At 41.4% G+C, this 13,115-nt stretch overlaps 1 protein-coding gene across 3 annotated transcripts in view; it reads right to left on the minus strand.

Moving 5' to 3' along the window:
• ATP8B1 (ATPase phospholipid transporting 8B1) overlaps positions 1–2,518 on the minus strand; it is a 134,896-nt gene extending 132,378 nt beyond the window's left edge. For 2 of the 3 annotated variants that reach the window (XM_036761138.1, XM_036761131.1), the window contains exon 1: positions 2,314–2,518. The gene's annotated coding sequence lies outside the window, so the exon portion shown is untranslated. Of the gene's footprint in view, positions 1–1,661; positions 1,680–2,313 lie in introns of those variants that run through there. The other variant, XM_036761153.1, reaches the window with a different exon arrangement.
• Positions 2,519–13,115: the final 10,597 nt, after the last annotated feature.

Below are 13,115 nucleotides of genomic sequence, written 5' to 3' on the forward strand. Positions count from 1 at the left end.
AAAAGTACCATGAAATTACTAACAGAAGAAAAAAATACAAGATACAGTTTTTTCCCTAAAAATAAAAAAGAGGCCGAACCTTGAGAGTAGCCAATATTAACAGTAACACCATATGCTAACCTGTAAATTACAATTATGACTAGAAGTCCTATCATTTATAATGGCCCTTCATAGTGGCATATCTAGCTGCAATATACTAAACTCTTTCCTAATAGTAATTCCCAAAGCCCTTACAGGGACCTCTCTCCTCATCTCAGTCTCTTGGCCTCTTTCAAATCCCAGTTAAAGTTCCACCTTCCGCAAGAAGCCATTCCCAGCGCGCCTTAATCATAGTGCCTTGCCTCTGAGATTATCTCTAATTTATCTGATATATGTCTTGTTTGTACAGAGTTGTTTGCATATTGTCTCCCCCATTAAACCATGAGATCCTTGAGAAGGAGAACTGTTTTTTGTGGGTTTTTTTTTTTGCCTTTGTATCCCAAGTACTTAGCAGAGAGCCTGGCAGATACTAGGTGCTTAGTAACTATTTATTGCTTGCTTGCCTATGGCACCATTTTCTTTCATCCCATACAAAAAATATGCATAACTTTCAGAAACTGACAAATTACCAGAATATTTCAAGATCTTTAACTAAAAATAGAAACTCCTCCCCCAAACTCACCATATAATGAAAGCTGTTAATCAAAAGAGCCTTCATGGTACTGCTAGCATACATGATTTCTCTTTGTTTGAAAATAAATCAAGTAATGATTATTAAATCACATACTAAGTTCTTCAACAGTGCCATGCATTGTACAAGCATTTAATAACAAATTTATAATAGCAACAGCAACAATAGCTCTAGCAATAATTATATACCTTTAGGGAGCACCATGCAGAGCACTGGGAATACAAAGATGAAAGAGGACAGTCTTTGCCCTTAAGTAACTTACAGCCAATGGGTGGGGGGGTCATCTTTAAAAGATGAAGAAAACTAAAACTCACACTAAGTCAATGCTTCAACTATACAGTAGTGCTTGCTTCTTACACAATCCTGCATTTAATGTAAGATTCATTCTCTTTAAAGGTACACCTTTTCTTTCAATTATTTCAAAGGAGGTAGAAGAGCTTTCACATAGAACGGTCGCTAGAAAAGTCTCTGCGTGATGACTATTGCATAGATAACATACGAGTATGAAGGATACGAATCAAGGAAGAAATAAGGTATGTTACACATTCTGAACATTTTTACCCCGTTCAGGCCAAAGCTAAGGGAAAATGACCCTAGATGTCAGTTTAAGATCAAGGTAAGGAGAAGTAAAAAGCAGTTAGAAAGGGACCCGAGTTTAGAAGTATTTTCCTGTGCCTCTTACCCCTACGATACGTAATCTATACATTCCACAGGTCTTTCATGGCCCTCTTCCCATCTACAACTGTCTTCAGTTCGTGTCCAATCCCCACTGTATGGTGTACCTGACACTCTAAGCACCTAGCGAGGGAAACCTGGGCCACTGGTTTTAGAGAGATCTACGTTTCAAATACAAATTCTGCAAAAGTTTTACACCTCCAAACTGTGGGAGAAACAGCTAAGATAAGAGAAGTAAGGGCTTTTCTAATCGTAGCAGTTGGAGAAGAAAAAAATAAATTATTGTTAAAATGAAGTTTGCCCGTTCCCAACGAACCTAGTAGTGCATTCTTGGAGAGTATTATTTGCAGCCACGCTGTGATCTGAGCTGGGATCTGATCGGTGTCTCTCCTGTCCTTCCCTCCAGGAATTCCTCTAACCTGCAGCCCCCCTTAACTTTCTCTCCTGTGAGCTCCCGAAACCTCAGGAAGGGGATCCCGTAGATCCCCACTCGGGCGCTCCCGGGAATGAATGTGTGGAAGCCGAATTTAAATGCCCTTCCTGGTGGGACACCCCAGGCAGCCAAAAGAACTCCCAGTCCTTCCTCCAGCGGCGTTCGAGATTAATGCACACCGCCTTTGAAACGCTAATATACGCCTTTTTAAAAAGTAACGAGTAGAAACCTCCCCAATAAGACGTTGAGTTCCCGCTGCCTTTCCCTTTCCCACCCTGGACAGAGCAGCAGGATGTAAAGATTATGTCTCCCAGCGCTCCATTCTCTCGAATGCCCCAGCCGCCGGGGCATTCCCGACGCCACCGGCCCGCCTGGTACTGACTTCCTTCTTCCAGGACCACAGCCCCGGCAGCTGTCGCGGCCTCTGCCACTGCCCGGTCCCCGCCTCCTGCCGCCAGCTCCAGAGGCCCGAGCCTGGGGACACTAGTGCCTCGGGAGTGGGCGGGGGACGCTCCCAGCCCCGGTGGCTCCTTACCTGTCTGACATTCGGCGCTTGGAGTCAACTTTGGCATCCACCGGGCACCCCACTGCCACCGCCGCTCCTTCCGCGTGTTCCGCCGCCGTACCTGGCCGCAGCTCCCTCCACCCGCCCCGGCCGGGCCACCTCCCCAGCGGGCCCCTTAACACTTCATGGCGCACCGCTCCTGGCCCGGGGCCCCGGGGAACGTGTGTCCGGCTTGGCGGCGGCAACAGCGGCTACTGCCGCTCTTCCTCCTTTCCAAGGGCTTCTCGCCTTTCCCCCGCCCCCGTCTCTTCCCCTCCCTCCTCCTGCTTTCCTCCCTCCCTCTCTTTCCTTCCCTCCTCCTTGGTCTCCCGAGGACTGGACAAACAGGTTTCGCCGCTCCCCAGAGGTGCCTCCCTTTTCACTATAGCCGAAGCCACCGCAGCCCAGCTAGACTGTGGCAAAGGAGGGGAAGGGAGAGAGTGAGACGGAGGTGGGGGGGTCTTCTCCCCCTCCTTGTGGGGGACGCGGGTGGATGGGAGGGTGTGGAGCGGTACCAGGTGGGATATACGGCCTAGGAAAAAGCAGGGAAAAGCCCCTGTGCGATCAAGACTGCTTCCCTTCCTTACCCTGTGCGCACTTGCTGTCCCCCACACCCACCCCCCTAGTCCCGGGCGTTTGGATCAACCGCGCCTGACCCCCACTACGCCCACCCCACCCCGCTTGGCTAGCAGCCCGAAGCGACTGCCGCCCCCTTCTCCTCCCCTCCCTTTCTCTCGCTCTTGCTGGGACCACAGCAGCTGCTACAGCTCTCGGCTTACACATCGCATCTGCCTTCAAAAAAGGCCCAGCAACCTAGACTCTCTCCCGGCTCCCTCCACCACCCAACCCGCAGAGTGCTTGGGACAGCAGCGCCCGCTTTTAGTTTTCCAAATGCTGTCGGGTTCCCCTCAACGAAGCCTGAGGCAGATTTGCCAGACACGGAATACTAGCCACTGGGGAGCCCCGGGAAGGGGGTTGGGGGTGCAGAGAAGGGGAGCAGGCGACCGCATTGTCTGCAACTCTAATTACCGTTGAACCTCAGAATGGCAAAGCACTCCAAATGCTAGTGGGGATGAATGAGTGAAAAGGTAGAAAATAACAAAAACAAAATCAAGAGCTTTCGTCTCACATTGATGGCCAAGCGAACATAACTCATACCAGTCCTACAAACCCGCACAACACAAATAGCCCACAAGTATATACTATCTTCTATTGTTTCATGTGAATTTGTTATAGAACCGACTTGGATTTGAACTCACTTCTATCTTTAGTTACTTGTATGACCTTGGGCAAGTATCTTTACCTCTCTAGAGGGCCTCAGATTCTTCGTTTGTAAAATAGTTGGACTAGATCCAACAATTCCCTCCTCAATCCTCCCCAAAATAAATAAAGACTACTTGAAAGCAAGGATTTGCTTTGTTATACTTGTTTGTATCCTGCCCACCTTTGGCTCAGAGTTGAGGAAGCAGGTGCTCAACATTCATTTAGTTGCCTATATGGTTATAAGATTCTAAGGCCTGTGGGTCTACGTCCTCACGGAACTTGCATTCTAGTAGAAGTTATCAGGTGCAAGCCGATAGACTAGTAAATGTTTGGGGAGTAGGGGGCAGGAAACATCTGTAAACATAAAAGACTTTTAAATTTAATATGCACTATGAATATTTTCTATATTACTTAAGACTTGTACACAATCAATAAATTAATAAATCAAGACCTGATTTGTAGCTTTTAATTATTTCTGGTGTAAGTGCTCATACTGAAAATTTACCAACTGAGAGAAAGTTAGAGTTGGCTTTAGCACACACTTGCCTGAACATAGATCTTTTTTTAAAAGGTGGAATATATGCACTATAAGAGAAATGCAAACCAAAATGCCATAAGAATTCAGAAAAGGGAGAGGAATCTGAGAAGACAGTGTAGAAGGTGGCATTTGATATCAGTTTTGAAGGAATGGTAGGACTTCAAAAGGTATAGATGAAGAGGGAAAAAGAAAAGAGGGAAGCAACTTTCCATATGGAAAGGCCTTAGTCAAAGGTAAGGTGTCATGAAGCAGGGAATGTTTATTTTAAATTCTGAACTTAACAAATACCAAAGAGCTCCAAGCATTTCCACATAACAAAGTAGAACATAAAAAGAGGGTTATATGGCAACTCATGAATCTCCATTCTAAAAGGATTTAAGGTACATAATAATATATAATATATTTATTATTAAGGTACCTATAAATTTAACCCAATATTTCAAAATTCTTATTTATCTGTGTTTTCTTCTGGACTTCTGTACTGTCCTGTGTACTTTTAAAAATCTATCAAAGGTTGTCCTCTTTTTCTTTTCTTTTTTTGGGAGGCAATACTATTGCTATCCTCTCTCCCTCCCATTGCCCACCCAATTAAAAAAACAAGAACCTTGTAACAAGTATGGCCAAGCAAAACAAACACAAACCACTGCCATGTACAAAAATGTGTATCTCCTTCCACATTCTGAGTCCATCACCTCTCTGTTAAGAAGTGGGATTAGCATCAATCCTGTCTAGAGACATGGCTGGTCTTGTCTTTCCATGTTCAGAGTTTTAAAGGTTTTCAAAGTTTTTTCTTCTTTGTACTGTGTTGCTGTTATTGTATAAATTGTTCTCCTGATACAAAAAGAGAGGTTTATTCAAGAAACAGGAAATGGCAGTTTAGGAAACCTAGATTATACTAAAGCTAGGTTGAGGTGAGGGAATAGAGTAGCTTGAATACTTAAGTACCTGAATGCTAACTTGAACAGTTCCTCAAAATCTTGACACCAATTCTCCAGTTATTTGACTTTTCAAATTAGTGACACATGTGGTATACACTCAGTCCACTTACTTGAGTGTAAGTACTATTCTATTTCTTTGTGAGTTATATACCCATTGCCTAGCACAATGACTTGGGCATAGGAGTGCTTTAAAAAATTTGGTTTTGTTGAAGTAAATTCAGTAAGTAATAACCCATTTGGTTTTTTTGTTTTTGTTTTTAATAAACAGGGCAGTGAGTAATCCAAGTTATTTTAAGAAGATTAATCTGGAATCTGTACTGAACTGGAAGAGGGACAGTGGGGGCTATTGCTATAGTTTATAGGAGAAGTAGTGACAGTCTCCACTAGGATGGTGCCAAGAAGAGACGATAAGGAATATGGAAAAGAACACTGGATTTGGAGTCATTTTTTTGTTGTTCAATCATTTTTCAGTCATGTCCCACTCTTTGTGACCCCATTTGGGGTTTTCTTGGCAAAGCTACTGGAGTGGAATGAGGAAACTGAGGCAAAGAGAGTTAATGACCTGTCCAGGATCGCACAACTAGTAAGTGTCTGAGGCCAGATTTGAATTTAGGTCCTCCTGACTCCAGGGCTGGCACTCCATGCACTGAGCCACCTATCTACCTTTTGGGAGTCATAAAGACTATTTAAAATCCCAGCTTTGTAACTGAGTGAATTAAATAGTCCAACCTCTCTGCTTCAATGGACTAGCTAGCTAGCTCTAGCTCTAAATCCTATAAAATGGAAAGAGACCATGGGAAGGAAATTGACAGGACCTCACAAATGATTGGACTTCAAGAGAAAAGCAGAAGACTTTATAGCTTCTAGACCACATGACTGAAAGAATTGTAAAAGGGAAACTAAGTCATCTGTGGAAAGGGAAGGTGAGAAAGATTTAACAGCAGCAGCAGCTGAGGTGTGAATACCTTTCCGTTGGCGTTAGATGCTTTGGCTTAAATGACCACACTCTTAGCACACAGAACTGAATACCTGGAACTGCTCTCTCTTAGGCATATCTTTCTTCTCTTGGCCAATATCACAGAAGGAAAAAAAAATCCAGGAAACTACTTTCTAATAAAAGTCTCAGCAAGAGTAGCTATTTCTTGTCTACTTTACCAATTTATCTCCCAAATGGTTCATTTACTAAATGTCAAGGAAAGAAAAAAAAACGGGAGGAAATTATGAGCTGTCGAAAGCAAAGAAAGCGTTGTGTGCCTTCCTTTAGAAACCACTGTTTCTATTAAATTTAATTACTTTCCCCTGCAGCTTGCATGGAAAAGGTGTGGTTACTGAATAAGGGTGGCTTCTAAATAAAGCCATGTAAAGTGTCCAAACCCATCTGGGAACTTCAAGAGAGAATTACCTAAGCTGCAATGGTATCAGAGTTGCTGCCAGGACAAATAAGTCAGCTTTCAAATGAGTCATGTAAAGCAAATTTCCAAATCAATTCATGTCGCTAGCATGAGACACTTTCGGCAAGCCACCTGAAACTCACCAAGGACAGAGTGAGAAAGCACAAGACCATGGACTCTGTTGCTGAGATTATTAAGTGACTTTAGAGTAGGGGTTTTTAACCTGGGGTCCATGGAACCCCATAGATTTCAGGGGGCATGTGAACTTCCATGAGTAAAATAGCTTTAATTTCATTCAAGTTTGGTTTTCTTTGTAATCCTACATATTTTATTTTATATGTGTTAAGACATTCTGACAAAGGATCCACAGGCTTTATCAGACTGCAAAAAATTGACTGCATCATTGTTCGGTTATTCATTTGTGTTTCAGTCATTGTATTTACTATACCCTTGCTTTAATCTTTGTGACCCCATTTGTGATTTTCTTGGCAAAGATACTTGAGTGGTTTCCCATTTTCTCCTCCAGCTCATTTTATAGATGAAGAACTGAGGCAAACAGGGTTAAGTGACTTGCCCAGGGTCACCCAGCTAGTAAGTATCTGAGACCAGATTTGAACTCAGGAAGTTGAATCTTTCTGACTTGAGGTGTGGCATTCTATCCATCTAGGCATGACATCAACAAGGTGAACAAGTGTTGTTTAAAGGTGGGTTCCATTTGTCACTAGCTGTAACCCTCAGAAATTCAACAGAGAGCCAGGATGGAAAAATAGAAGAGGATATGGTCTTGTAAGAGAGCAGCCTGCTAATGGAGAAAGTAGGCATGTGTGTGGGATGGACTTTAAAGATGGGTCTTTTATAGGATTTTTTATAGGATTATAGCATTATAGGATGAGAGGTTGAAGGCCTTGCCTAACATCATTCAAGCAGAGGCAGGCTTCTAATCAAAGTCTTCTGACTTCTCCACCAACACTCTTATCATACTGCCTCTAAAGGGAAAATTATTTGATTTATGCCTATTGCTGAAACAACCTCCTCCAAGCCCTCTGGCCTGGTCTTCTCTGATATATTCTTTAAAAGGAGTAGCAAGAGCAAGACTCCTGAGTAGTACAGGCTTTCCAAAGAGTAGTACAGTCTCTCCAAAAAGTAGTACAGTCTCTCCCTTTTCCCTAGAACTGGATCGCTAGAAAAACTCCTTAGAGTAAGAATTTCCCAGCCAGTCAAGATTAAGGCTGACTGGGAAATTCTTACAGAGCCATTGTTTCAGACTGGCTTTAGACTTGCAGGTAAGAAGTTCCATTGTAAGCATATCTCTATCTGAAATCAAAATCTCTGGAAGCTTCAGATAATCAGCTTTTAATTTTTTTTTCATTTTGATTTCCAGGAAGAATTTATTGCCCCAACTGCAATTTGTTGATCTAGTTTTGTAATCTTTGGGTCCAAATAATTTTCTGAAGTCTTTTTATCCATCTGTTTTTTTTATTCATCTGTTAACTACTTTTGCTACACCTTGAAACTTCTTTCACTCAGTCCATAGTTTTAAATTAGGAAAATTGGCAGCTCACAGAAACAGAAGGAATATGGCTCATCTTTTTCAAAAGAAACAAGACATAAAACATCAAGTGTGCACCTAAGTGATGTTTCAGTGACCTGTCAGTTACTCTGTGGTGACATCCAGCATGATGTAATGGAAAGAGCACCAACTTGGAAGCTAGGATTTTAAAGCCCAGCTTCATGACCTTGGGTAAGTTGCTCATGCTCCACAGCTTGATTTTCCTCCTCTGTAAAATGGGGGTTGAATTAGATGATCTGTAAGTTTGCTTCTAGCTCTGGACATTCTATGACTCTATATACTATTTATTAGAATCTAAAGCTTTAATGGCCTAATGGAAAGATGGTTGAGCTTGGAGTCAGCATGACCTAGGTTCACCTCTGACACAGTAGCTGCACTAGCTGTATGACCTTAGGCAAGCCCTTTAATCTCTAAATGCCTCCAGCAAGTCTCTAATATTTCTCTACTAAATCTTATTGGTGAAAAGTGTTCCCGCATAGAACACATTCCATATCTTTAGACCAGGAGTGAGGAGTCCTGAGGACACATGTGACCTTCTAGGTCCTCAAGTGTGGCCCTTTGACTGAATCCAAACTTCACAGAACAAACTCCCTTGACAAAAGTTTGGATTCAGTCAAAGGGCCGCAGTTGAGGACCTAGAGGGTCACATATGGCCTGCAGGCTGCAGGTTTCTCACCCCTGCTTTAGACCATAAAGTTATAAGATTTAGGTATGACACAAATACAGATAATCATCGTATAAAATTAAACATGCTAAGTTCATCAGGAGATTTGGGAAGGTCATAAATGATGGAGGGCATTAGGGAAGGCTTCATGGAGGAGGTATGATTTAAATAGGACTTTAAATACAGAATGGTCGGGAATTTTGTAAATAAAGTAAGGTGGAGTAGAGAAAGCATTGCAGGCATGGGGAACATAGAGAGCGAAGTCAGGGAAGTGTGGAATTTGTACTAGTGATGCTAAATTGTCAAGTCTGACAAAAGCACTGTGTGTAAGAGAGGTAAAGGTAGAAAGGCACGGTGGTGGTAGATGGAAGAGTGCCTAAAAGCTAGGAAAAGGAGTGTGAACTCCACAAAAGATTTTTGACCAGAGAAATGAGAAAACTAGATGGCAGAGGCTAATCTGTCCACAATGTGAAAGTCTGTTTAGAAGTAACGGTAAGTGGGGGTGGGAAGACCTGTTCAGAGACCTTGAGTGGTGGATGATATTGAGCAGCTTGTACTAGAATAGTATGATGGTCTTCTAGTCGTGAGGGAAGATGGCATTGGCAGAACTCAGGAAATGAATGGATGTTGACGGGAGAATTGAAGGAGGACTTTGAAATTTCTAGTCTGTGAGATTGAAAGAATATTGGGAGAAAAATAAGTAAAAATTGACAAGATTTGGTAACTAATATGTTAGGGGAGATGAAATAAAAAAAGTAGTTAATCTTGACTAAAGTTTCTGACATGGGAAACTGAGTGAGGAGTGTCACTTAAAGAAATAATAAAGTCAAAAGGAGGAGAAAGTTGGGGGCAGGGGAAGGCAAGTGTGTTCACACTGAGTTTAATGTTTTTTCCTTCCTATGCACTGACACAATCTACATATTTTTGTTATTAATGTTTTTATATAATGTTTCAACATGTTAATATCCCATCATTTGTTTGGCATTTTCCCAAGGAGAGGGAGGGGATTTGGGTCAATCCCATTTTTTTTTTTGCTATCATAAATTGGGTTAAGAATATTTTTATACAAATCACTTTACTATTCCTTTTTGTGTTAACTCCTTGGAATATATGTAGTTCTACGTTGCAGCTAGGTGATACAGTGGATAGTAAATGAGCTTGGAATCAGGAAGACAGGAGTTCAAATCTGCCTTCAGATTTATCTACTAGCTTTGAGATCTTGGGCGAGTCACTTAAACCTTGTTGCTTCAATTTCCTCATCTACAAAATAGGAATATTAATAACATCTACATCTTAGCACCTGGTACATAGTAAGTACTGTATAAATGTCGCTATTTGTTGTGATTGTTCTTCAGCAAGATAAAACCAATTTTGATATATGTGTCGATTTTCCCCACAGCCCTACAAACATTAGGTTGCTATTATATTTTTAAAAGCACTTTGGAAATATTTTTAAAAGCCTTTCATATATCTATTTCTGCTCTTTTTCAATTTTCATTTGCTTTTCTAATCCTCATTCTACAAATAGCAACACTCCCAGTGCAAGGAAAGTCTTATGAGGCAAAAGCATGAATAATTATTTGTTGTCCCCATCACTGAAACAATAAAAAGAATAGTACTGAAATCATTCTATAAAATTATGTCAATCTCTGCTGCGTAATAGTACTGCCTGCTTTACTTTCCCAAATTATGTGGGGCCTTTTGGAGGGAGTACTTACAAGAAGGGCCCATGTCAACGAGCTCACAGTTCTGTTGAATTGATTTCAATGCAACAAGCATTTATTGGTGATCGACTACATGTCAGGAGCTGGGCCAAGTGCTGGAGATGCCAAGACAAAAGTACTGAGGTACGAGGTCTGATATGTGTGGCTTTTAAAAAAATTATACTAAGAATTTTTATCTGGGGGTCTTTTGTTTTTCTCTAGTGGTGCATTTAATTCTTCTGCAATCTATTTAAGGTCATTCTAAAGTCCAGTGTCTACACTGATAGTTTGTTTTGGGGCTTTTGCATCCCCCTTTTTTTCTCCTTGTTGCCCCAAAGCTGTTGCTCCCTATTCCCACTATCTACTCAGACCTGTTCTTTCTACCTTTCCTTATTTTGTATCCTGTACCTTCAAGCCCCTGTTAGATAGAGGAGGGAAGCTAATCTGACCAATTAATGTTCAGGAAGGTGTTAATGAATGATAATACACTAACATGATACTTGTACACAGATAATTTGTTGGAAGTAGTCTGGAATGGGGTGGGGGGAACAGTGGGCCATAAATAAAGAGGCCTGGGTTCATCTGGAGAAGCAGAGCTCTTTGGGGTCGATTTTGCTGCCCCATTGGTGGGGCTACTTCTCAGGGGAGAGTCAAAGATTCAGGGGGAAAAGTATTCCTAATTCTGCCATTAATTTACTGTATATAGACAGGACAGCTTTAGAAAGTGGCATGTCAAAGTTATTGTATTCTTAGAAGGGAAAGCAAGTTGTATGTGATAGAGGTATGCAGTTTCATTTTCTGTTCTATTTTGTGGATAAAAATTCTCATTTTTCTTTGGTGTTTTGTTAAGTTCAGAATTAAAAGAAACTTGCATAGCTTTAGGTAGATCTCTTCTTTGGGTTTCACTTTCTTCAACATATCTTGGCTGCCTCTATTTCCATGTTTGTCTCACACTACTCCTCCTCACATACTCTGTGCTCCAGCCAAATCAAAGGATTGCTATCCTCCAGTTGGATCCTAGAAGTGTTTTTGTTCCTGTTCACTCTCTTACTGGAGTTTCCTACTCTAGCCTTACATGATGACATGCTATGTTTGATGGCACAGTTTAAATGTCCCTAATTAATCAACCAATCAACAGACATTTATTAAGCACCTGCTACGTGCTACACACTGTACTAGGCATAGAGAATACATAGAAAAAAAAGTCTCTGCCATTAAGAAGATCAAGTGATCACTTTTTTGGTGAAAGACAACATATACACATCTGAGTTTATACAAAATATATGCAAAATCAAGGCAATTTTGTGGGGGAGGCACTAGCAGCTGAAGGAGGACTCCTGGAGGAAGAGGCATTTGAGGTGAGCTTTGTAGGAAACTAAGGATTATTAGGTGAGAAGGTTATACATTCCAGACACTGGGGACAGCTTAGACCAAAGCATGGAACTAGCAGGGAGCTGGGAACTAGCAGTTCTGTCATGTGTGAGGAAGATCAAGAAGCCTAGTTTGGTTGGACCATAGGGTGCAAGAAGGGGGTAATAATGTACCCTAAGGCTGGAAAATGAGGCAGCTAGATGGAGTGGTGGAGAAAGCTCAGTCTGGAGTCAGGAAGACATGAGTTTAAATCCAGCCTCTGTTGTGTGACCCTGGGCAAGTCATTTAACCTCTGTTTGCCTTGATCCACTGGAGAAGGAAATGGCAAACCATTCCAGTGTCTTTGCCAAGAAAATCCAATGGATAGAAATATGATCCAAAGGATTATAAAGAGTCAGACACGACTGAACAAGACTAGAAAATTAAGTTGGAATGAAGTCATTACTTGTGGTACATTCATAGTGACTTCTTACTTATTCTATGAAGGGAACAAAAGGCTTTAAAATCCAAAAGAGGAGACCATATTTGATCCTAGAGCAGAATTTCTTAACTTAGGGCCTAGGACAGGGGTGGGGAACCTGCGGCCCTGAGGTTACATGTTTCAGTTTGGATTCTGTCAAAGGGCCATGCTTGAGGACGTAGAGGGGTGGCCTCAAGGCCACAGGTTCCTCACCCCTGGCCTAGGAATATATTTTAAAAAAGTATTTTGATAACTCAATTTCAATATTGATGGTTTGCTTGGTAATCCCATGCATTTTATTTTGTGCATTTAAAAACAACATTCTGAAACCTGGAAAGACTTACATAAACTGATGCTGAATGCAGTGAGCAGAACCAGGAGAACATTGTACACAGCAACAGCAACATTGTGCTATGATCAGCTATGGTAGATCCAGCACTTCTCAGCAATGTGGCAATCCAAGACAATTCCAAAGGACTCAAATACTGTCCACACCCAGAGCAAGAACCGACGGAGTCCGAATACAAATTGAAGCATACTAGTTTTCACTTTCTTTGTTTTATTTTTTCCCATGGTTTTTCCCTTTTGTTCTGTTTCTTTCACAACATGACTAATGTGGAAATATGTTTTACATGATTGCACATGGATAGCTTATATCAGATTGCTTGGGGAGGGAAGGGGGATGGAGTGGGAAGGGATGAAGAGAGAAAAATTTGGAATTCAAAATCTTATAAAAATGAATGTTGAAAATTGTCTTTACATGTAATTGGAAAAAATAAAATACTATTAAAAAAAGAAAAACTTAAAAAATAAGTAGAAACATCATTCTTAAGAGGCTTCACTAGACTGTTATCATATACATGTTAAGAACCACTGTCCTAGAGCTAATAAATAA

This window comes from Trichosurus vulpecula, chromosome 1 (genome assembly GCF_011100635.1).
Source record: "Trichosurus vulpecula isolate mTriVul1 chromosome 1, mTriVul1.pri, whole genome shotgun sequence".
NCBI classification, from domain to species: Eukaryota; Metazoa; Chordata; class Mammalia; order Diprotodontia; family Phalangeridae; genus Trichosurus; species Trichosurus vulpecula.